The following is a 24,882-nucleotide window of genomic DNA, read 5'->3' as shown; positions in this document are numbered from 1 at the left end:
TATAAGCGCTTTTCGGCTTATACCGCCCATGCAAATTGCGTGAACAAACTTTTCTTTGTGTGGTTTTGCCAACGCATCGTCACTTAAACTATGTAGGGCACAAGTTGTACATACTGAAAGGATGTTTGGATACATGTAGTACATACATATATTTGTTTTGGACAAAACGAAAGCACCGCAATCCCCGTGAGGACATTTTATTCAACAAACCTCTAAATATCTATAATGTCATCGATGTTTGTTGTTATCTTCAATTCACCTTTGAGTGTCCATTGCCAGGGGCGTAGCCAGAAAAATTCCTTGGGGGGGAGGGCCGTTAAAAAAAATTTTTTTTTCAGTTAAATAAATAAAAAAAAAATGTTGTCTTTAACTTTAACATTAAAGTACGTGTATTTAGAATATGATATGAAAAAGGTTACATTAAAAACTCAAGCGCATGCGTCGGCTTTTCTTTGCCATTTTATCTAAAACTTCATCAACGGTAACAATTTGATCGCGGTGGATGCTTAGTGATGCACAGCCATTCAATCGATTTTCACTCATCGTCTTTCTCAAATAGTTTTTAATCAGCCTAAGATTTGAAAAAGATCTCTTGTTCGTTGCCGTTGTTACTGGAAGCGTACACAAGATTTTCAACAACATGTGAACATTAGGAAAAGCCACAGAATCGCATTACTGTAATATTAATCATAGATAAATTGAAAAAAAAAAAACCTAAGTACCTCCTTCATGAATAAGTAGAATTCATGCTTTTTGAGCCTATGCATGACATCTAAAGTATACGTATATAAAATTCAAAAGAAAGAAACTGATCGAATAGAAAAAAATTTAATTTAAAAAAGTCATATCTACACGGAAAAGACACTAATGTGTTTTTTACATTTTAAAATGTTGAATCGTAATTCCAAATTCTGAATTGCTGAGTCTAGAAATGGGATAAAAATATGTATACAGTAGTGATCCTCCGCACTTTTTCTAGGCAAAATAATAGGGATTTCATTAGAAGAGCATACTGCTTCAACTGTCTGGTACATATTCTTTTATATGTAGCTTGTCGCCGTGACGTAAGGGCAGAAGAATCTTGCAAATTTTCAAATGCATGGAGTTTTCATATTTGCCTTTTCATTCCGATGAATGTAATCGCTGTTGAGGCAAACGAGCAAACGCGTGAATTGATTATATTCACTCATGCAATAAGTGGGTTGATTTTAAATCAATGTCGATTATGTTCGTTTAAGCAAGTTGGATCATTGAACACGATCATGTTGGCGAATTTAATCGAACGTTGTTGTGTTCGATTTTTGCTGTTCTCTGATATGTATGTAGATGGTCGTCAGGCAAATTTACAAGGAAACTTCTTTATGAAATTATAGTAAAAGTTAACATGTACATTTGTATATTTAATAAATTGCAGAATTGTTATGATATAGAATATGATTAAAATATAAAAGTGTTCACTTCGTGCATACATATGCTTGAATATTAAAAATATAATATGACCAAAAAAGTAAATACGTGCAGAATTATAAAGAAATTTATTTACATAGATATAAAATCTTAAATATTTCAATTGCAACGACCTAAAAAATCAAATGATCCCGGGGCAAGGGGGGTTTAAACCCCCAAAACCGCCCCCGTAGCTACGCCCCTGCCATCGCCTATTGGCGATAAGTGATCTATGAGAGTATAACCCACGCAAGGATCACCCAGATAATCACTAAAATTGCTCAGATACGACTGTCAGCCCCGTAGTGAAGTGGTAGCGTGTCCCCCGAAAAATTCTAAAGAAGCACGACTCAAGTTGAAAGAAAAACTCTGCCGAAATATGGGCTAGTAGCCTCTTTCGGTTGTGCGACAGCGAGACCGAGACTGTAAGCACATCCTTCTAAAATGCCATATTATCGCGAGAAGTCTAAGTATCCTCCGATGGCTGTATTCAGAAAGTAGGCACCAACACTCCCGAAAAAATTCTGAGCTTCGTGAGCGTAAGGCTAGACTAAGGTACTGCGAAGACAATGAGGGCACAATAGACATATGGGCACAGTGTCCTTCTAACCATGCATCACAAAGATCTTTGTTTGATGCAGGGACGCACCTTAACGTTAAGCTAATCGTTTATCAAAAAATGTCCACAGTTTCCGTTGAAACACTTCGAAATATTATCGATAAAGAAATTATCAAGATAAATTGTATCTCGTTTTTAACCGAAACGAAAAGCTTTCGTTAACGTTAAAAACGTTAACAAAAACGTGATACTTTATGTTTGAATTGTGCTGGCAATGCTATAGTCATGGTGAAACCGTAACGTGGTAACAGCGAGCGGCATTACACACACAAACTCCATGTAATTTGTTTGTGTAATTCGTTGGTGGTAATGTCAAAAATACTCTGAGAAATGTTCGTACTGTCAAAATTCATGAGAAAAGTTGCAATCAGCTTGGCTAATGATTTCACCTTTAATGACTCCGCAATCAATCAGCTTTGCCAGCATAGTTTGAAATTAATAATCAACATAAACGATTTGATTTCGTTTTGATATGGCAGAAAACGAAACAAAATCATTTCGTTAATTTGACGTTCTTAACGTTAATAAACGAAACGAAATGACTTTGTTTCGTTTATTAAAGTTAATTATCGTAACGAAATGATATCGGTTCGTTGGTTAAGCATGCCTGGTTTGATGTTTGCATCTGCCGCCGTATTTCGACTTTTGGACATCGCAGCTCTTTACAAAAGTCGGGAGGTGGAAAACAAGCAAGGATTAGCGGCTTCATCAGCTTCCCCGCAATGATTTGAAGTTTTCCTTTTATTACTTATATATGTACGTGCAATATAGAAAACTTTCCTCAACTACTGGATTTTCTATAAGAATTTTCATAGGGTCTCCTATTCAGAAGGGCCGCGTCATTGCTTATCGGGTCATGGGCGTAAGTAGTCAGACCCAAATTTGGGGGGGGGGATTTCCAAATAATCCCTAATCCCGACAGCTGCCTTTCTAGCCCAGCTGTTCGCATGTATGCTCCCATCTACCCATCTTTGCACCGGTAGCAGGCAAAGCAGAAGGTGTTTCTACGCCATAAGCAGTTCAGCTTGACCAGAAATATTTGCATTTATTCTATCCTAATTCCATATATGCAAGATTTATGAGCGATTCAAGTTTGACGCCTATGGACGTTAAAAAGTAATTTGAAATACCTTAAACTGGATGGACATTAAAGACCTCGCATTGCCTGAGCTCGTTCACAGTGCTCTAAAACCTCGAGTCAGCTAAGCAAATGCTGAGAAGATACTACCTTTTGCAAGCTAGCAGAGCTTTATAGTCGAAATTGTATGGCAAGTGGCCTGCCAAAATCATTGGATTCAATACGAATCATTTATTCATGTTAAATTGTATCTATGCAATATGTTTCAATATACTGGTATACAATTTTCAGTGTACGGTGCAGAGGTGGAGCCATTAAGTAAGTTCGTGTATGACCGACCAGCGTTTATCAGAACAAAGTGTCGCGGCATTCACAGATCTTTGAAAAATGTACGTAATATCGAGATCAGTCATATTTGAAACTACGTCGCCGCTATAAAAACTGATTCACTACCTGCTTTGCGGAATCTCAGTCCCACACGACATGTACAAAAATAAATACCGAATAGGTTTCCAATGCTCTATGAAACTCTGGAAAGTACTTCTGCTTTTGGTAATCATAGCTTACGAAATCGCTAATTTATGTGATAATTTAGTGAATTTAGTTCAAGTGAGTTTATCCCACCTGACGAGAAACCACTCAACCTAATTTAATCTACATTTTTCTTCTATATTTCAATTGCAACCTAAGTAGGAATACAGATCTAGAGATTTTCTTCCTGTTAACTAACTCGCACTTAAGTTGGATAAGCACACCTACGGTAACATGAAATATTTTTGATACCTAATGTTTATAATTTTGGAACAATAAATAAAATCAATACTTGGCGAGATTTACCTCTGAGGAGATTTGGCCGAACTCCTCTTCCAATTTGCGTCGTGATCCTTTTAATTTCCCCAACAAAAGTGGAGGGACGACACCTATTTGTTTTAGGCCGACTCCGACCGGCATCTGCAAGGCAGATGAATTTCCATTGAACAACTTTTCATGGCAGAAATGTACTCGGAGTGATTGCCGAAGGGCGACCCTGATTAAAAAAATTAGTTTCTAATTGAAACTTTCTAATTGAAATTTTTTTTTGATGTTACTTTGCCCGGAAGTTTAGCCTAGAACCCAAGGTGTGGTTGGCGGAGCCCGCTAGCATCACACCACGGCGGCCGCTGTGTTAGTTCTAAATTGGGTTCAAATTATTATTGAACAAACATGTGTCTGTGTTCTACCTCCTACTTTCATGTTGTTGTTGTTGTTGTAGCAGTGCCTGGACCCATCCAATAGGTGCGACCGATCACAATTGTTATCAATATCCTCTAACGGGAGTCCAAGAAAACTTGCTGCTTCAACAGGGGTGGGCCATAATGCGACGGTTGTTAGAGGCGTTGGTTTCACAATACAGTTGAAGAGATGGTTGGTGTCATGTGGGCACACGTTACAAGCAGGACATATGTTTTGCATATCGGGGTTGATTCTGGATAGGTAAGAGTTTAGCTTGTTACAGTATCCAGATCGAAGTTGAGCTAGAGTGACTCGCGTTTCCCTTAGGGACTGTGCGCGTTCCTCTTCTGCAAGTTTTGGGTATTGTTCTTTGAGTACAGAATTCACCAGGTAATTCCTGGCATAGAGGTCCGATGCCTGTTTGTGGAGTTCATTGAGGACCTGCTTGTGTTTTTTGGCTTCATATGGCTGTGTTCTCAGGTGCCGTATTTCCTCATAATGCTTACGGAGATGACTTCTTAAGCCTCTGGGCGGTGTTGGCTCATCAATCAGATGTCTGTTGGGATGCCCAGGTTTCTGGGTATTCTGGGTAAGAAGACAACCCGTGGCAGTTCTGAGGGCAGTATTTTGGCAGGCCTGTAGCTTCTTCCAGTGAGTAGTTTTGGCGACCATATCGGAGACGCGTAGCATGCAATCGGCTGGCCAATTGCTTTGTAAGTGGTAATGAGCATTTCTTTATCTTTACCCAAGTACTGCCAGCAAGAGATTTGAGAATTTTATTGCGACTGTGGACTTTCGGTACAATTGCGGCTGTATGCTCACCAAAATGTAGATCCCTATCAAACGTCACACCTAAGATTTTGGGGTGTAAGACAGTCGGTAGCGTAGTGCCATTGACGTGAATATTCAAAATGGTCGACATTTGGGACGTCCATGTTATAAATAAGGTCGCCGATGATTTTGTCGGTGATAATTCTACCTTCATCTCACACCCCTCTCTTTGCTCTGATTCTGTCGAATTTATGGTTGTATGTGTTGGCTGAACAGGTTGGTAAAACAATAAGAATATCTATCCCAGAAAGACATTTTACTTGGTTTCAATATTTTCTTAAAAAAAAATCGAAAATGGTAATATCAGTATGTATATGAAATAAGCATATAGCTTTATTGAAAACCAACCAATTACAAGGATGCATATCCGTACTATCTGAAAAGATGGGTGCCAGTGCGTATACGTAACATTTTTATTATTATTTGGTATCATTTGTAATTTTTAGAAATTTTCGACTGCTATGCTCACGCTTTCGTTCTCACCAATACCTACAAATACAATTTTAATACTGGCGACCATCGATCTTTTTGATTGCAGTCGCTCTAGAGCAACTGACAAGGGTTATACGCACTAGCCAGATTTCTCATTTTAGATGGATTTCCTATGAAAAAGTAAATCACATGAATCACTAACCGATGCAGCTACATATATGGTCTATGTAGCAATACAAGCTCAATGGACAAAGTTCAACAAATATGTTGAGAATTGTTAAATGTCCTTCCCAGAATATGCACATCCACCCATTGGATAGATCCAACCAAACATAAAGCGTTTATTCGAAGAACTTCATTGCAACGCATGCCAATGTCTTTGTAATTCCAAGTTTTGTTGAGGTATCTAAAATTGCATGTTCTGCAAAATATCCAGTACTCTTGAACTAATTCAATGCGCGAGTCTGAACTAATACTCGTTGACACGTGCAAGCAATTGGTGGCTTGTAGAACAACGTAAGTGAGCGTAAAATAGGATTTCGTTCAGTGGGCAACCGCATAATAATCAGAGAGCCGACCGCAGCCGTCTGGGATGCTTCTGATCAGGATTTTCCAGAAAAAGAAAGGGAGCTAAACTGGTCCGTAAGGACTGAATGTGTCCATAGTGTAACCAGAAGTTTATTGTTGTTGTTGTTTTAACGATAAAGACAAGAAGAAGTGTTATTGGTGTCTTTTGCCGAATAAATGGTGCGGTTATAGCGGAACCATCTCGGGAACGTTGTGATATGACCACGTTGAACCTTAAGTAAGCCTGTATAGTTTGTATCCGTCTTCACACGCACTGTGAAGCGCGTTCGCTTTCAAGTCCATGGCGAGCCGCTTTTTATGCCCCTCTTTATCTGCCAGCCTTTCGAACTCTTTCGAATAATGTCAAGATAACACCAATTCTTTATCGATTGCTTACTTCAACCATTGGTTTTTCACTTGTGTCATTAAATAGCACACATCAATATAGGTTTTTCCTAACCATAACTTTAACTGTGAGCCATGGCTTCCAGACCAGCACCACGTCAAACAAATAAACAAAATAGAGAGGAGACATTTGCTTGACGCTAATGTACTGTGTTAAAGGTTTATTTGTAAGTCCCGTAGCAGTTTTCTGCTGTTTGTCCCCTCAAATAACTTTGTTAGTATGCCTGAATCTTTTTCTTGCCTTGATTCCAGGTTCTCGAAGTCCTCATTCTACCTACACTGCTAGCATACTTTCGGTGTGTTATGAATGTTGTAACTAGGCCTTCTCTTCCTTAGGTGAAAGATAAATACCGAACATGTCCAAGCTCTGTGCTCTGTATATCCAACGCATTCTATTTTATTTGGAAAATGCACAGCTGACCCTCCTCAATACGCCGAGATAGCCAAATTACGAATACTGCGGGAGTATATTTGCTATCTGAGGCTGCCGGAAAAGCAACGCATCATCCGATTTTACCCAACATAGAACACATATCATTGCTCAACTTAATTCTATTGTACCACACTGCTGAAGCGGGCGGTGGAGGTGGTTTACTCGGTTCCTTCCGCATCTACTTGATCAGGAAGCTAAGAAGCTCCCTTCATATGAATTTCAACCTTTCAACCAACAGGAATATCCGGTGTCTCAGCGTTACCTCCATTTGGCCTCATCCACTTCCAATCCGTGCTATCTACTGTTGGTATATCGCCATTATTTGCACCCTACTTCGAGGTAGTTGCTTCCCCGCTATTCCGTTATATATCTGTTACGTAAAATACAGCTCTAAACCCATGTCGATATGACTAGCCTGCCTCACTGCTCTTGAGATGGGAACTTTCTGCTTCTTCAAAGGAAGCTTATTGCCTTCAGCCGAGCGCTGCTTCTTCATTTCGCCCGAAGTTTCTTACTCCTTATTCTCTCTCTACTTTCTACCGTTCTCCACACTTCTCCCCTACCACTTCCTCTCCGAAATCAGTAACGATCCGCTACTTGACTCCTACACGTCTTACTCCCTGGATTACGACCCCATTCCTCCTATTAAAAAAAAAAAATTTATGTAAGGCGCGATAACCTCGAAAGAGATCTAATGCCGAGCTTCTCTCCCAATTTGCGTCGTGCTCCTCTTGATTTTCCCTACAAATTGGCCGGACGGGACCTACTTGGTTTTTATGCCGACTCCGAACGGCATCTGCAAGGCAGATGAGTTTTCTCTGAGAGCTTTTCATGGCAGAAATACACCCGGAGCGCTTGCCAAACACTGCCGAGGGGCGACCCCGCTTAGAAAAATTTTCTTCTAATTGAAAAACCTTATTTCTAAAATTTTTGATGTTGCTTTGCCCGGGGTTTCAACTCAGGGCATCCGGTGTGGTAGGCGGAGCACGCTACCATCATACCACGGTGGCCGCCATTCCATTCCTCCTATTGCTCTCTGCTTATATTCCTGAACTTTTGAGTGATCCATTGTAGTTGTACGATCACCTGCCCGACAAGGGTTGCTCAGCGGTCAGCGGTCAATTAATCAATATGGGAGCGAAAAACGTCAGCCACAGCAGGGCCCTTTGCAACCATCTTCCAATATGCGCGGCCTGCATTAGAGTTTGACAGTTATTGGTCACTGGCATCTGGCTACTCCCTGTGAGGCGGAACGATATAGATGCTATCAATCGCTCAGCCACATAGTAGGGCACTACTTAGTTCGGCTAAGCCCTCACACCATCGGCAAGGTGCTTAACCTCGCTTCCTTCAAAATGTTACGTATACGCCCCAATACCAGAAGTTGTAAATGTGTATAACAACAAATGCGCTTTAAGTAAACATTTCTTTTGTAATGAAACAACATTTTGACTGAAGGGAATTGAGGAGCATAGACAAATTTTGTGAATAGTAAATTTTTATTACCGATAGCGAAAGCAAAAATACAAATTTATATCCGATTAATACTTCAGTAAGCCCCGACTAAATATATTATTTATTAATTTAAAGCTTTAAGCTTTCATAAATCAAAAATGTTGTTTCATTATCATATTTACATTCTGTATGCTAAATTTCATCAAATTATTTATTAGTTAAATTAAACGACTTTCAATATATTGAAATATAAAATTTGAATGCATAAACAAATTTATCGCATGCAATTTACTTTTAAGCGCTTATAAAGTTGATAAATGATGTACTTGTAATACACATATATATGTACGTTAGAGTGGCCCTTAGTTTCCAAAGTGTGCCGATTCTCAACTCAAAATGCAACTATGGGCTAAGTAAGCAATTGAAAAGTTAAGCCCTCTCTCGAGGAATAAAAATCACGCTCCTCTACAAGTCCCTTATCATACCTGTCCTTATGTATGGCTCGGAATCATGAACTGCGTCGACAGAAGATGAGAAGGCTCTCGGAGTGTTCGAGATAAACATTCTCCGGAAGATTTATGGTCCTGTCCGTGACATCGACGTCGATTATCGAAGGAGGTATAATGATGAGCGGTATGAGCTTCACGCAGATATGATGCTAGTGCAAGTTATGTTGTGCGAATGGACAAAGACGCTCCGGCCAAGAAAGTATTTCAGTCGATACCGCAGTTTGGTCGCAGAGGAAGGGGGTGACCTCTACTGGGTTGGAAGAGGCAGGTTGAGGAAGACTTAACCTGATGGCTGGCGTGACTTGTTAAAATAAAAAAAAAATAAATAAAAATAAATGTAAGGCGCGATAACCTCCGAAGCGATCTAAGGCCGAGCTTTTCTTCCAATTTGTGTCATGCTCCTCTTGATTTTCCCTACAAATTGGCCGGACGGGACCTACATGTTTCATGCCGACTCCGAACGGCATCTGCAAGGCAGATGAGTTTTCACTGAGAGCTTTTCATGGCAGAAATACACCCGGAGCGCTTGCCAAACACTGCCGAGGGGCGACCCCGCTTAGAAAAATTTTCTTCTAATTGAAAAACCTTATTTTCAAAATTTTGATGTTGCTTTGCCCGGGGCGTGAACCCAGGGCATACGGTGTGGTAGGCGGAGCACGCTACCATCACACCACGGTGGCCGCGGTGTGACTTGTTACGAAACTGTATTTAGGAATTGTTTATATACCACAGGCCGAGTTTCAGAAGCCAAAGGGATCACTAAAATTAAAAAGAACAAAATAATACTTAGCGCGGTTACTTCGAGGAGATTTAGGCCGAGCTTATCTACCAATTTGCGTCGTGCTCCTACAAATTTGCGAGATGGGACCTACATGCTATTGCCAACTTTTCATGGCAGAAATACACTCGAAGTGTTTGCCAAATCACTTCCGAGGGGCGGCACCGATTAGAATAACTTAAGATTCCGCTTCCTTAATAAAGAGATCGATTGGTGGAACATTGCATATCACGTTTGAAGCCTATGAAGGGTATGATCTTATGGGCAGATCGTTTCCATATGGACATTAAATTAAAGATACTGATAACGACTGCCTTAGGAGATAGGTTTGGAAATATCTATCAAAATGAGGAACCGAGCTCCAGTCTACTACAACTTTTCGCGGTGTTTTTTTTTCAACATCTCAACAGGTTTCGGAAATATCTAGCAAACTGTGGATCTGCGTAGGCGTTAACTTTTTTTTGTGCAAACCAAAATTGTTAATGATGAATGCAGTACGAGATGGCTTCCATTCAAGTAATGGAAAAACTTGTTCCTTAGAAACAGATCCAGCCTACTATAAATATATGTACATATAAACTTACATAATATAAGTGAGTATTTACGCATCACTTGCAGTAATAGCAAAACAAAATAGGCTTTTCTGTTAACGTTGGCATATTTTTCACCCTCACTTATTTAATACGCGTCGATAGATATTTGATATACTTTTATATAACGTCCATATCAATGTGTTCTGTGCGGATAAGTCCAAGATTTATGCAAATAATCTGTCATAAAATTATGCGAATCTTTCATTTGTTCAAAGTAATTTAAGTTACTAATGCCCGGTTTTTTAGTGCGAGTTTGAATTCCAGTTAGAGTTTAACCTTGCCACTTTGTTCGATGACATAAACCTTTGCTGCTCATTTCAGCTTAAATGGCCGAAATGGCAGGGTTAAACTCTAGGAGTACATAGATTTGATTAACAGTCGCATGGAAAAAGTTGGCACTCTAGTCGTTTATTCTTTAGAGGTCGAATATTTACTTGGCAAAGAAGAGAAATGCTAGATGACGCGTAAAAACATTATAAATTATTGGAACAGTTGGAACTTTTTATACGAGTTATCAGTCAGCCTAGGCGTGGGTTCAAGCGCGGGGCTGTACAGTGTCGAAGATTATGTGTAGGTCTTACAACCTTAGACTAACACAGTCGCTCCTATCATTAAAAAGAGAGGACTGTAAACTCATGACGGGTATTCTGACTGGACACTGCCTTCTGGCGTCACATGCCTTTAAATTAGGCTTGGTCAGTGATAGCAGATGTAGGAAGTGCGGGTTGGAGGAGGAAACGATCGAGCACGTTCTGTGCTCGTGCCCTGCACTTGCCAGGCTAAGACTCCAGCTATTAGGAGTGATACAGCTGTCAGATCTAGAAGCAGCAATTGGCTTAAGTCCTAGGAAGCTTCTGGTATTTGCCAAGAGGACGGAGTTATTTTATAACATAGGTCCTGGTTTTTGATAGGGTTTTTCAGTTTGGTCGTTAAAACAAACTTCTGGTGACACTACGGACTCAATCAGTCTATGTGCGGTCGTCATGGACCGGCCAGTTCAACCTACCTACCTATCAGTCAGCCTGAGCCGGTATATGGGTGAAGATAATAATACCCAAACAGTCGATTTTGAACTAGAAAAACTGTAGTTACTATCGTACTAGTACTTATTTGGTATTTAAAGTCTAGTTTTGATCCAGAAATTTGTATCACCAATTATTAGCTTTCCCAGAGGTTCCTTTCTGCTTTTGGATAAGTCACCATGCGCATGAAAACGGGGTTCTTCACCGTACTGATTAAATGGAATGATAGAAAGGAAGAACGGCACGGAAAGGAACTCTCGAGCTTGCGATGGTCGGGCTAGTGCCTTAATGATGCTTGTTACCGGAACGTAACCTACAAAGATGGAAGTAATCACGCTCGCTCTCGCTCCAATAGAAATAGCATTTCGTTTGGAGTCTTTATGCTGCTTTTTGTTCCGCTCTAAAATACGACGTAGCTTGTAGCAGAGCATAAGAAACACTACCACTTTTTCTTTCTTACTGCTGCTCTGGAGTGGCAAATGGACAACGCTGTTGGGAAAATTTCACGAAAGGCAATGTATCGGATAGAATTTCCACTGATTAGGACTGTAAATTAAACGAGTTTAAGTAGTTGGATGTAAGATCATAAGTGTTATTTGTTTGGAAATTACTTGTTAATAACCCATTGGTGACCTACCGGTGAGAATGTATAAATATTTGGATCCATACATATAGCTCTTTGTGTGGTCTATAAGTGCTTGCGTATTTTGTATTGTTGAGTGCATTTCTAACAAGGGGCATTTCCATGTAACACTACAGGACATCGCCATGTTATGAACTTGGGGTCGTCAGAGACTCGGCTGCTAAATAAAAAGTATTCGCCACGGGTAGATGAGGTTGAGATTGGGTAAGAGCAGCTATAAATTACGGGTTGCGCTACATAACCCCTTGAATCAATTGGGTATTTTAGTTGCTTCTTATGACAGACATACCTGCCGCGGGTATATTCTAAACCCCCTAAAACATTGGGGGTCAAAGAGTCATCGGTAGGCGAACAGTCATCTTCTATATAAGAATAGAACTGCTCCGCCTTAACTTAAACCTCTCACTAAATATGTCTTCTGGCTGAACAAAACGGTTATACGAGGTGTGTTCAGAAAATAACGGGATTTTTTTAATTTTTCGGGTTTGGAGTGTCCAATTGTCAATAAATTTTTAAAAAGTTTACACACATGCCCCTGAAGTATGATAAAACTTTAAGCTGAATTCATTGTTTACTTTGTCAGTGACACCTGCTAAGGTTAGACGTGTTTTTATGAGGTTGGCGATTTTCGTTTGTTAAAAGAAATGGATCAAAGGAGTTGTATCAAATTTTGCGTAAAGAATGAAATGAACTGTAACAAAGTGTGCGAAATGTTAACAAAGGCTTACGGTGAGTCGGCAATGAGTAAAACAGTCGAGGCATTCTGGATCGCCAATACCGAAAAAGTGCGGTCAAACGTGAAGGTTATGCTCACAGTATTTTTGGATTTAACATGAGTTCTTGTCACGAGGTCAAACGGTCAATAAAGAGTACTGCCTACAAGTTCAACGCCGTTTACGTGAAGCAATCCGAAAGAAATGCCCGAATTTTTGGCAAAACAATTCATGGCTTTTGCACCACGATAATGCACCTGCTCACACTTCATTGCTTGTTCGTGAATTTTTGGCCAAAAACAATACTGTAACGTTGCCCCAGCCTCCATATTCGCCAGACATGGCTCCGTGTGACTTTTTTCTATTCCCAAAAATAAAGAAAACCTTGAAGGGCCGTCGTTTTACAAGCATAAATGAAATTAAAAGCGCATCGCTGAAAGAGCTGATGACTATCCCAGCGATCGAGTTTGAGAAGTGTTTCGAGGATTGGAAGAAGCGCTGGCACAAGTGCATAATATATAATGGAGACTATTTTTAATTCCTACCAGCCAGCGTCTGTGGCTCAATGTACACACGACGGCAAGTGCGAGGTTTATTTCTTATAAGTAGCCATGATAGTTGGGCACAGTGCACTAAATTTTCAGTTGTCCTACCAATAAAATTTTTTGTGGGAGTGGAAATGAAAATTAAGTGCATTTCGCCCAACTATGTAGTAACTGCACATGTTAGTTCAAATGTCAGAAGGTTCGGTTTCCACTACTAGTTCACTGTCAGTAAAATGAAAATCTAGTGCACTGCGCCCAAGCGCAGCACTAAAGCATCTATATTCCTTTCTTGAATCACGGTACCATTCATAGACAGCGCCTGTTGCTACGGCCGTGCGAGGCGTGGCCTAGTATGCAACATCATGCCTTCTTTCCGTACAATTTTGTAATCTGATAAGTGTTTGTGTATGTTTTATAGACCTCCAAAGTTCTCAAGAGAAACGTAGTTTTAACAGGAGTTAGGTTAATGTGTTCATTCGGATTTTTGAAAGGTATATAAGATCAAGAGGGCCCTACTTAGAAAAGGTTAAAAACTATGGGGTTCGAAGTGGGAGTGAGAATATGTGTGAAAGTAAACGCAAGAGTGGGACTGGGAGTGGGTTTGGGCATCTAAGTGGAAGTGCAAAAAGGAAGTAAGTATGGGAGTAGGCATGAAATCGGGCCTGTGTGATGGAGAAGGAGATGGAAAGATGAAGTAGACGACGTAGGAAAAGATATAAAAGATGATAAGATGGGGAGGGGGCCACTTTTCACATGTAGGCAGGACAACTTACTTACTTACTTACTTAATTGGCGCTTAACCGTCTAAACGGTTATGGCCGTCCAACAAGGCGCGCCAGTCGCTCCTTCGCTCCGCCAACTGGCGCCAATTGGTCACACCAAGGGAGTTTAAATCGTTTTCCACCTGGTCCTTCCAACGAAGTGGGGGCCGCCCTCTACCTCTGCTTCCATAGGCGGGTTCCGATAGAAAAACTTTCTTGGCCAGAGCATCATCTTTCATTCGCATAACATGGCCTAGCCAGCGCAGCCGCTGCATTTTAATTCGCTGGACTATGTTGATGTCTGCGTATAGCTCGTACAGCTCATCATTAAATCTTCTTCGGTACTCGTCATCGCCAATGCGTAGAGGTCCATAAATTTTTCGAAGAACTTTTCTCTCGAACACTCCCAAAGCCGCTTCATCTGCTGTTGTCATGGTCCATGCTTCTGCCCCATATAACAGGACGGGTACGATAAGTGACTTGTAGAGTATGATTTTCGTTCGCCGGAGAGGACTTTACTTTTCAATTGCCTACCTAGTCCAAAGTAGCATTTATTGGCAAGATTGATTCTTCGCTGGATTTCAGTGCTGATGTTGTTGCTAGTGTTGATGCTGGTTCCCAAATAAACGAAGTCTTTTACTATTTCGAAATTATGGCTGCCAACAGTAGCGTGGTTGCCAAGGCGCGTATGCGCTGACTCTTTGCTGGATGACAGCAGGTACTTCGTTTTGTCCTCATTCACCATCAAACCCATCTTTACCGCTTCTTTTTCCAGTTTGGAGTAAGCAGAACTAACAGCGCGGGTATTTAGGCCGATGATATCAATGTCATCAGCATATGCCAGGCAGGACAACAGTTGCTGGGTATTTTAGTTAAAAATTAAAAATAATTTGATACACAAAATATGGTTGTTTGAAAAGGTAACAGTTTAACAGTTGGGCGATTCTAAGATCGGTTTTCCGGTAAAGTTTCCATCCGACAAATTCCTTATATGTATATGTATAGGTGTACATATGTATAAACATTCTACTCTGTTGTCTTACAAATTTTGTTAGCTTGACATACTTATCAAATACTTATACACCTCGCTCTCCACTTTTGGAAGAAATCATTCAAGTGTTTAATTTTATCAGCTTTCGCACAGCCATAAACATCGAAAGCTATCTGCATACACACGTACGTACATAGATGCTCAATGGGAGTCATCATCCTTTTAAACGATAAAAATAAAAAAATAATAAGTGAGTTCCAAATAACATTTAACTAAAGGAATTTGCCTAAATCGCGTTTATATGTATATTTAAGCATACTTATTTGTGTATATGTAAATTTGTTATATGTGGTGGGATACATTCAGCAACGTTGCATACGCACTTCCAATCTCCAATTTATGCTCATACTTAAACGATTTTTATAGCTTTAGTGGCTTTAAGTGGGAGATGTATGCAGAAGAGAGATGGATTGTTGGGAATCAATAAGCGCGTTGACAAACAGCTCTCCAAAACAGATCTCTTTGATATATCCCAAATCATTTTTCGATATGTGATTCTTTTTATTATAGCTGCCATCATCAACGCTACCGCCACCACAATTACGCGTTGCCGCGGCAAAATTGGTAACGTCAACTCACAAATACCGTCGTCGTCATTGTCAAACGCTTGAATCGCATTTCAATTTTATATGAGCATAAGAGAGTTGCCGAATTTGGGATATTTGCTGTTGAATAAGGTATCAGTGTTTTTTTGTGGTTTCTTAGCCCAAGCCATGGGACTGACCGAAGTTCGTAGTTATTGCCTTGAAAGGGAATAAAATTGCATTGAATAAGTTAACGAGTCTCGAATGCTACTTTCATTATGCAGTACCTTCGGGAAAATAGCACCATTAAGGTACTAGTGCGATCATTGTGGGGACGATTTGATATATCCTCTTAAACCTTCTAAACCATCGAACCTCCTCCTTTCAAGAGGAACTTGAGTCGCCAGTGGCTCGGCTGCTAAACAAAGAGGATTTTTCATGGGTAGCTAAGATTGACAATTGAGCTGTAGGAGCTTTACGCTGCATTGATAATCCAATGAAAGGTTTGCGCTACAAAATGCATTGAGTCTCAGGTTAGTTTATTGATTGTAGTTGGTGTTCTGCCATCAGTTCAGCCTACCTGATCAAAGCATAAGTAGTGGATGTCGCTGGCATTGACAAAATGCAGGCAGTCTCTACTGGAATATTATCATCACAGGTTTTATGAACAACCTCGTGGGAGGAGCTAGATATTTATGAGCAAATATTGTCACCTAGTCGTCAGTCGAACTTCTTATATTCCCTAAGCCAAATTCATGTATCGTATTTAAGACTTCTGGGTAAGACCTTGCACGTAACATTTATCTAGAAGTTATCCCGAAATATCGGTGTGATCTGAGACAATATCGTTAATGTTCTCGATATAGTTTCCAAACGATTTTAAATGTCATTCCAAGATTATCTCAAAAATATTGCCGATGTGATCTCGAACTGATTTTGCAATAAACCAAAACGAGTTCCAAAATTATATAGAGATAGTACCGAAATTATTCCGACATTGTATTGAAATGAAACCGAACCTAATCCCGAAACGTTGCAACAGACCAGATCACCACCTTCTTTTCAAAAATTTGTTAGATTTTAATTTATATGGCCCATAGACTTGTACGATTAAAATACAATTAAAAGTTATTGTCTTCCAGGATAGGTAATGTCGAGTGGGCGTGCAAGGGGCTCCCCACAAATCCACCCGGAGACTTTTTTGTTCATTTTGATTCCAATCAGATTTTTCAATTAGAAGGAAATTTTTCTAAGCGGGGTCGCCCCTCGGTAGTGTTTAGCAAGAACTCCGGGTGTATTTCTGCCATGAAAAGCTCTCAGTGAAAACTCATCTACCTTGCAGATGACGTTCGGAATCGGCATAAAACATGTAGATCCCGTTCGGCCAATTTTTAGGGAAAAGCAAGAGGAGCACGACGCAAATCGGAAGAGAAGCTCGGCCTTAGATCTATTCGGAGGTTATCGCGCCTTACATTTATTTTTTTGTTTTTAGATTGCCATCAGTGACTGTCGGGTGGTGACATATTCGTTCAACCAAATTACTTTCTAGTAGTCCTCAGCGAACCACTTGCTTTTCCTTGTTGAACTTAAGTAGGGGCAGAAGTCTGAGTTGTCTTTTCTGCAGTCTTGGACATTGGTAGAGAAAGTGGTAAATCGACTTCTCTTTCTACGCATCCTGATGGCTTATGCTTCCCTCCGCATGTTGCTATGCCTGTGATGTAAATACTCACAGTGCAGATTCTTATAGCTTGAAAAGAAAACTAGTCCCAAAACATGAACATAAGGACGTTTGGTTAACAGTAAATCCATTACCCAAACCTAAGTAGTTCTCAGTGGATTGGGCGACCCTGCTGCTTTTTCGAAAGCATATAGTCAGAAGATACAGAAGGGACTTAAGGGGTTGATTAGCGCAATCCATAGCTTCCCAACCGAATTGTCAACCTCATTTACGCCAAGCGAATCCTGTAACAAATATGCATGAATCATACACATATTTAGCAGGTGATGCTCTGGCGATCTCAAGTTCCTCGTGGAACAAGAGGTAGGGGGCGGTATGGCATAGAGCTGGTCGGGCTTGTACCTTAATGGTGCTTGTTACCAGAACGTACCGGATCTATATTCGACAAGGATCATAAACATTGTCAACACTCCTCAAAACCTTTGGGGAGCGTCCTTATCGCTATAACAACAACAACAACGTCTTCTCTGGCTATTGGCTACAATAACAATGGAAATTTTTTGAGATTTACTTTTAGCTAGCGATTGAATGAATCCCCCTTTTCTTGCAATTGGAAAATTTTCTAAAACAAAATCGGCAAACGGCAACTCCATTCATTACACGCACTCACACAAATATATTATTGTCAAAAAAAATTTGGATGTATGTGTGACTTTGTGCTCATATTATTTGTCTGATTGTGCGGGCGTGCTCCTGTGATGATATGCAAAACTCCCTAGAGCATTAGTTCGTACTAGTAAACATAAATGGGTGTGTGTGTGTGTGTGGTAACAGTGCGGTTGCCGAACGCCAAAGTGCTTCCTGCATAGAACAAACAAACACAGCAGCATTTATTTATGTAACACAAATAATTTCGTTTTTTTGGTAAATGTACTATATTCAACACACACACACACATACAACACACATGCACATAGTGAAATTGTGACTCGAATGTCGCTTTAGGCATCATTATCCCCACGGAATTGTGGCTTAAACTTTGAGTGATGTGCATTTTCACTTTGGTCGCAAGTAAATAAATAAATATAAAAGTCGCTAACACTTCAAACTTTCAACTTCAACTTAACGATAAAACAAATAAACTATACATATAATATAATACACATACATATACTACATAAAAAAACCCACTAAAATGTGTATTGGAACGAATAAATATAGACAGAAGCAAATTATAAAGCCTTTCACATGTACACATAAAGTTACAGACATCTGCAGGGCCGCACTATAAATTTGGCTGTCCAGGGTTTTGGGGGCCCTATTTATAACTTGTTCTGCTTGGAACACATAGTGCTATAACTTCAATCACGTAAATACGAAATGTAACGGGATAGATATATGTACCTGGTGCATATCCAGGCTACAGTTAACACGATATCTTACGCATAAGTTGCAATATTTTCACAAAATTTTGTATACTAGTTTAGGTGGAGTGACGTAAAGTCAACGGCTATAACATCAATTGCCCTTATGATAACTTTAAATGGTCATAAGGTCAATCGAGTTTATAATCATATGAAATGGGCACAAATTAAAATTTTAAATGTTTACAAAGTCAACGATTTTGACTTTATGACACTTCTGCTTTTGTGAAATGGTCATAATCTCTACTCTTTTTCTCAAGCGGCGAAAGGATCAATTATCTTGCCTTGTACTTCCACGTATTAAAATCTTATTAGCTGATGAATTTATAATTTTTATCATTTCCGCTATATTTTTGTCCAGTCGAATAAAAAGAGCAATTAGTGCTAAGCAGTAAAAGTTGGGATTCAAGGGGTAGTGTAGCGCAACCCTTTCAAGGGGTTGCAAGCGCAATTTTCAGCTTCTCCAACCAAATTTTTAACGTCATCTACCCGTGGCGAATTTTGTTTCTTTAGCAGGTGAGGCTCTGGCGATCCCCAGTTCGGTAACGAATCATTTAAGTGTAGAAGCTTTCAGATTTTAAAATTTGGAATAGCAGGGAGCATTTGCTCAGACTTGAGATTATGATTGGTTTATATGCATGACTTTTAAGAAGTTTTCGTCTCTTACTTCCCCTTCCCCTTCCTTATCCTTTTTATTTTATTCGCTCTTCCCTCACTCTTATCGCACTCTGCGTATCTTTATCCCTCTCCGACTTTTCACTATCTATCTCTCTCTTCTTTTCCCTTCTCCGCTATAGATATAGAATTTTTTAGTATTTTTCTCCTTTCCTAGTTTTTTCTTTTTATAGCAATCTGCTTCCATAAAAAGTATGCGAAATATAAATGTCGGCAAATTGCAAGGAATCGCATCATAAATTAAAATTGTTCGCATAGATCGGTTCCTAGTCCACTACCCAGAAAAATAGTACCTTTTAATCTAGGCGAGGAGCTATCAATGTCTGCAGTCGCATTCTAAATACAATTTTTTTAATTGATCGGTCTCTGGTCAAGTTTCCGAAAAAAACTTAACGGGAGCCCTCTCTGGGTGTCTATGCAGCTATCTCGGAATAAATAAATACAAGGCGCGATAACCTCCGAAAAAATTTAAGGCCGAGCACCTTTAAATTTTCCTTACCAATTCTACAAACTCCGAACGGCATCTGGAAGGCAGTAAAGTTTTCACTGAGAAGCTTTTTATGGTAGAAATACACTTGAAGTGCTTGTCAAATCATTGCCGAGTGGCGACCCCTCTTAGAAAAAACTTTTTTTAATTGAAAAATGTGTTTCTAAATGTTTGATGTTGCTTTGCCCGGAGCTCGTTACCCAGAATCTTCGCGCTGTGGTAGGCGGACCACGCTACCACCATAACACGGCGGCCGCTACCTTGGAAATTTTAACGTTTTTGACTTTGATATTTTCTTAATGCCTCTTACGGGTAAGAAAAGTTGATTTAAACTTAACAATATATAAGGCTATATTATTGAATCCAAAGGAGTTCGTATTTTTAGAAACTCATATTTTGTATAAGCCTTGGTGTATGTATATAAATTTTTATTAACATATCTTAAATGGTACACTGAAAGAAAAGGACTGGTAAAATCAACCGAAATACGGGTCAATTCAACCGAAATTTCTGTAAATTTTTATCCATCGCAACAAGATATTGAATCAACTGCGCACAAATCGTTGATTCGTAATTGACCGTTTTAGTAGTCAAATGAACAAAACAAGTTGTTGCGACAACTTTGTACGAAAGTACCTATGTTGCGGTATTTGCAAGGCAGATGAGTTTTCACTGAGATGTTTTCACGGCAGAAATACACTTGGAGTGCTTGCCGAACAGTGCCGACGGGCGACCCCACGTAGGAAAATTTTCTTCTAATTGAAAAAACCCTATTTCTAAAATTTTTATGTTGCCTTGCCCGGGGTGTGAAGCCAGGGTCTTCGGTGTGGTAGGCGGACCACGCTACCATCACACCACGGCAGCCGACATATACATACGTAAATATGTGCACACATATAGTACACAGCATACATAAGTACAAAGTAGAGAGCGCAGTGAGCGTAAATTTCTCTTTGAAATTTGCTCATGTATTGACTTTTGATCGCTGTTGAAATGACCAGTGAGATCAGTTGTGTTAACAAAAAAATCAGTTAGATTGATTAGAAATCTGTCAATTTTACAGAATTTTGTTAACTTAAGAGCGACAATTTCTCTTCTGTTGAAATTCTAATTTGTTCGCTTGACAAAGAACTCGGTCGAATTAACCATAATTCGATGAATTTCACCGAATATCCGTTAAGTCAAGAAGAACAGAACCGATTTGCCGATTTTACTAGCACCATTTCTTTCAGTGTAGTGTTTTTAAGTTAATTTAAATCGTTTGAAGGTTTATGAGCAATAAATCCTCTAAAAATGAAATGTGGCTATTGACATAGTTTAGCCCAGAGCCTAGAGCCGAGTTGGATTAATGTACGATAATAGCAGTATACAGATGAAAAGAGGAGTGAGGATTTTATCAGCAAACTATGCCACCCTTTTAACCATGTTTTAAACCTCTATAACCTTGTTTGGGAAGAAGGCTTGTTCAAAGGCCGATCTAGTTGGCAGAGGTCCATCTTTCTTCTACTCAATCAAACACTATAACTGGATCTGTTCGGGTCGAGCACACACACAGTTGACGACTCCTAAACGTGTGATTAGTGATGTCTTGTTAAATAATCAGTTTGGATTTGGAACATCAATACAGATCGAGAAGCCACAACCGGAAACAAAAGTGAAATGAAGCTCTGTACAATTATTACTTTGAACATTAAGAATGTTTTGAACACTCAGAACTCAATACAGATAACGACAAGTCTACGAAGTTGGCCAATAAAACACACCATCGACGGCATTCCTAAGGTAATTATCTGTTTTAGAGACATAGAGACAACGCTATGAAATGCCATGTATATATATATCTACATTAGGGTGGGTCGATTTGTATGGACGAAAGTTAACCGATATCGCGCCATCGATTTTTCGATAGGATTTGGGCTCAGGAAAAAAAGGTCCACTACGCATAGCTAAAAAATAATTTTCGAGCCTACGAAATTTCATTTTCTTGAATTTTCTTCGACTTTGATGTTTAAGGTTTTTTTCACGACCCACAAAACTGTTATCGACAACGTTTTTAGCGAACATTTTTGGGTCGGACAGGGTATACATGAACATTTTACAATCAAATGAAATTTTTTTAGTAGGTCATGAAAAAAACCTTAAAAGTCAAAGTCGAAAAAAAAGTAAAAAAAATGAAATTTCGCAGGCTCGAAAATTATTTTTTTGGGTATGCGTAGTGGAACTTTTTTTCCTGATCCGAAATCCTATCGAAAAATCGATGGCGCGATATCGGTTAATAAATCGACCCAGTCTAATGTACATATGTTGGTGTGATAAATATGGAAATCCCAGTAGATAAACAAGGTGGTGGCTATGTAGATGCTCGAAACATTATGTATTGATATCGTACGATTATGGGACTGCATATGGCTAACAATATGAGATAAATAGAATAGTGAGCATAAAGTGAGCTGTGAATGAGTTTGTCCTAATCATCGGGTGGTCCCCAAGTTACCTTAAAACCATATCTGGTAATGTTTATTAAACTTATAGCGTTTTATTTTCTGAAATAAATTGATGCGTAAGTAAATGGTAAAGCCCTAATGGAGTTACTCCTACCCCAGAAAATTTTCAACATTTATAGTACATGCAAAGAACATAAATGGCTACCCCGTGTATTAGCTGATTTTCACAAACGCGCTGTCAATGATAATAAAAATTCATTAGCAATTATTTCCTTCATTTCAATTTTCTTCGATTAAAATTTGTGAAGTTACGAAAATAAATTATCAAGATCAGCTGGTTTAGCAGAGTTGCACTGCCACACCGCCATTTTATGTAGGGTAAAAGTGTAACGCTTTTGCGTTGCGAGCAGGCAACAATTTTCGCAAAGAACGAAATACCCCGTAAAGGCGTTACCTGCTTTTTAGAATAGAATAAAATATGTTTACAACTCTTGCGCGACGTACAAGAAACGCAACACCTTGCCAGAAAAGAAAACGCTATTAAACTTCTTAAGAGAGCGTTAGATCTTTCGCGTGGATACCAGACCCATCCTTCCTTCAGCTTGCAGCTATTCGTACTACTCTGGGGTTCTTACACCAAACTTGTTTTCGAAAGATTGGGACAAAATAGTATAGTACACGTGGAGCCTAAAAGTTTGAAAATCGTTCTCAAGATGGAGTTTGAAGGCAAAGCACATAATGATGGCAAGCCTGATGTTATTGGTGTTTTAACGGAAAAAAATTCCTCAACAGTTTTGAACACTGCAATCGAGGTGCTAGTCCTTCATCTGAAATATGGCTCGTTCAGGTTTTTACACCCGGATATTACGGTGTGTCGCAAGCATTCCAAGTGCAACCAGTCACGTAGAAAATCAGGCAATACAAATTTGCAGTAGATAATGCTTCGTAGGGGCTTATTCTCGAGGATGTAATCATTATGTCAGACAGCCAAGCAGCGTTGTGTGCCTTTCAGTCTTACACAACTATGCTCGTCTAAGCTAGTGGATAAATGCATTGGAGTCCCAAATAACCTGGGTGGGTCGGTGGAGGTAATGAACAGGCAGGCTACCTAGCCAAGCAGAGTGCTATAGAAACGTTCTGTGATCCATCCTTCTGTAGACTTACTAGGGAAACCATATGTAACTGGGAAACAAAGAAGATCAGACAAGACTGGATTTAATGGCCAAATGAAAATGCAGGCCAGAAACGAGAGTATCAGCCGAGAGGATCTATGAACCCTCACTGGGTACTATGCGGGGACACTGTACTCAAAGATATTACCTAAGTAAGTTAAATTTATCGGATACACGAATCTGTCGATTTTGTGAGCTGGAGGATGCAACGCCGTTTCACATTATCTGCGAATACGTCGCTCTGACAAGGCGGAGAGGAACGCTTATCCAAAAAAAATCTACACAGGGATTTTAAATCAAAATACGCAATAGATTTCAGCCTGTCTTATAAATTTAGTTTAAAACAAGTAAGGAAGGCTATGTTCGGGTGTAACCGAACATTACATACTCAGTTGAGAGCTGTGGAGACAAAGTAAGGGAAATCACCATGTTGTAAAAGGAACCTAGGGTAACCCTGGAACGTGTTTGTATGACATGTGTATCAAATGAAAGGCATTAAAGAGTATTTTAAGAGGAAGTGGGCCATAGATCTATAGATGGACGCCATTTAGGGATATCGACATAAAGATGGACCAGGGGTGACTCTAGAATTTGTTTATACGATATGGGTATCAAATGAAAGGTGTTAATGAGTATTTTAGAAGGGAGGGGGCCTTAGTTCTATAGGTGGACGCCCTTTCGAGATATCGACATAAAGATGGACCAGGGGTGAATCTAGAATTTGTTTATACGATATGGGTATCAAATGAAAGGTGTTAAGGAGTATTTTAAAAGGGAGTGGGCCTTAGTTCTATAGGTGGATGCCTTTTCGAGATATCGCCATAAAGGTGGGCCAGGCCTGACTCGAGAATTTGTTTGTACGATATGGGTATAAAATGAAAGGTGTTAATGAGTATTTTAGAAGGGAGGGGGCCCTAGTTCTATAGGTGGACGCCCTTTCGAGATATCGACATAAAGATGGACCAGGGGTGACTCTAGAATTTGTTTATACGATATGGGTATCAAATGAAAGGTGTTAAGGAGTATTTTAAAAGGGAGTGGGCCTTAGTTCTATAGGTGGATGCCTTTTCGAGATATCGCCATAAAGGTGGGCCAGGGGTGACTCTAGAATTTTTTTGTATGATATGGGTATCAAATGAAAGGTGTTAATGAGTATTTTAAAAAGGCGTGGCCTTAGTTCTATAGGTGGACATGGAGATATCGCCATAAAGGTGGACCAGGGGTGACTCTAGAATTTGTTTGTACGATATGGGTATCAAATGAAAGGTGTTAATGAGTATTTTAAAAGGGCGCGGGCCTTAGTTCTATAGGTGGACGCCTTTTCGAGATATCTCCATAAAGGTAGACCAGGGGTGACTCTAGAATTTGTTTGTACGATATGGGTA

The sequence above is a fragment of the Eurosta solidaginis genome, chromosome 1 (genome assembly GCF_040869045.1).
Source record: "Eurosta solidaginis isolate ZX-2024a chromosome 1, ASM4086904v1, whole genome shotgun sequence".
In the NCBI taxonomy this organism is placed as follows: Eukaryota; Metazoa; Arthropoda; class Insecta; order Diptera; family Tephritidae; genus Eurosta; species Eurosta solidaginis.
The sequence above is the reverse complement of the archived record's forward strand: the minus strand, read 5'-3'. Positions refer to the sequence as shown.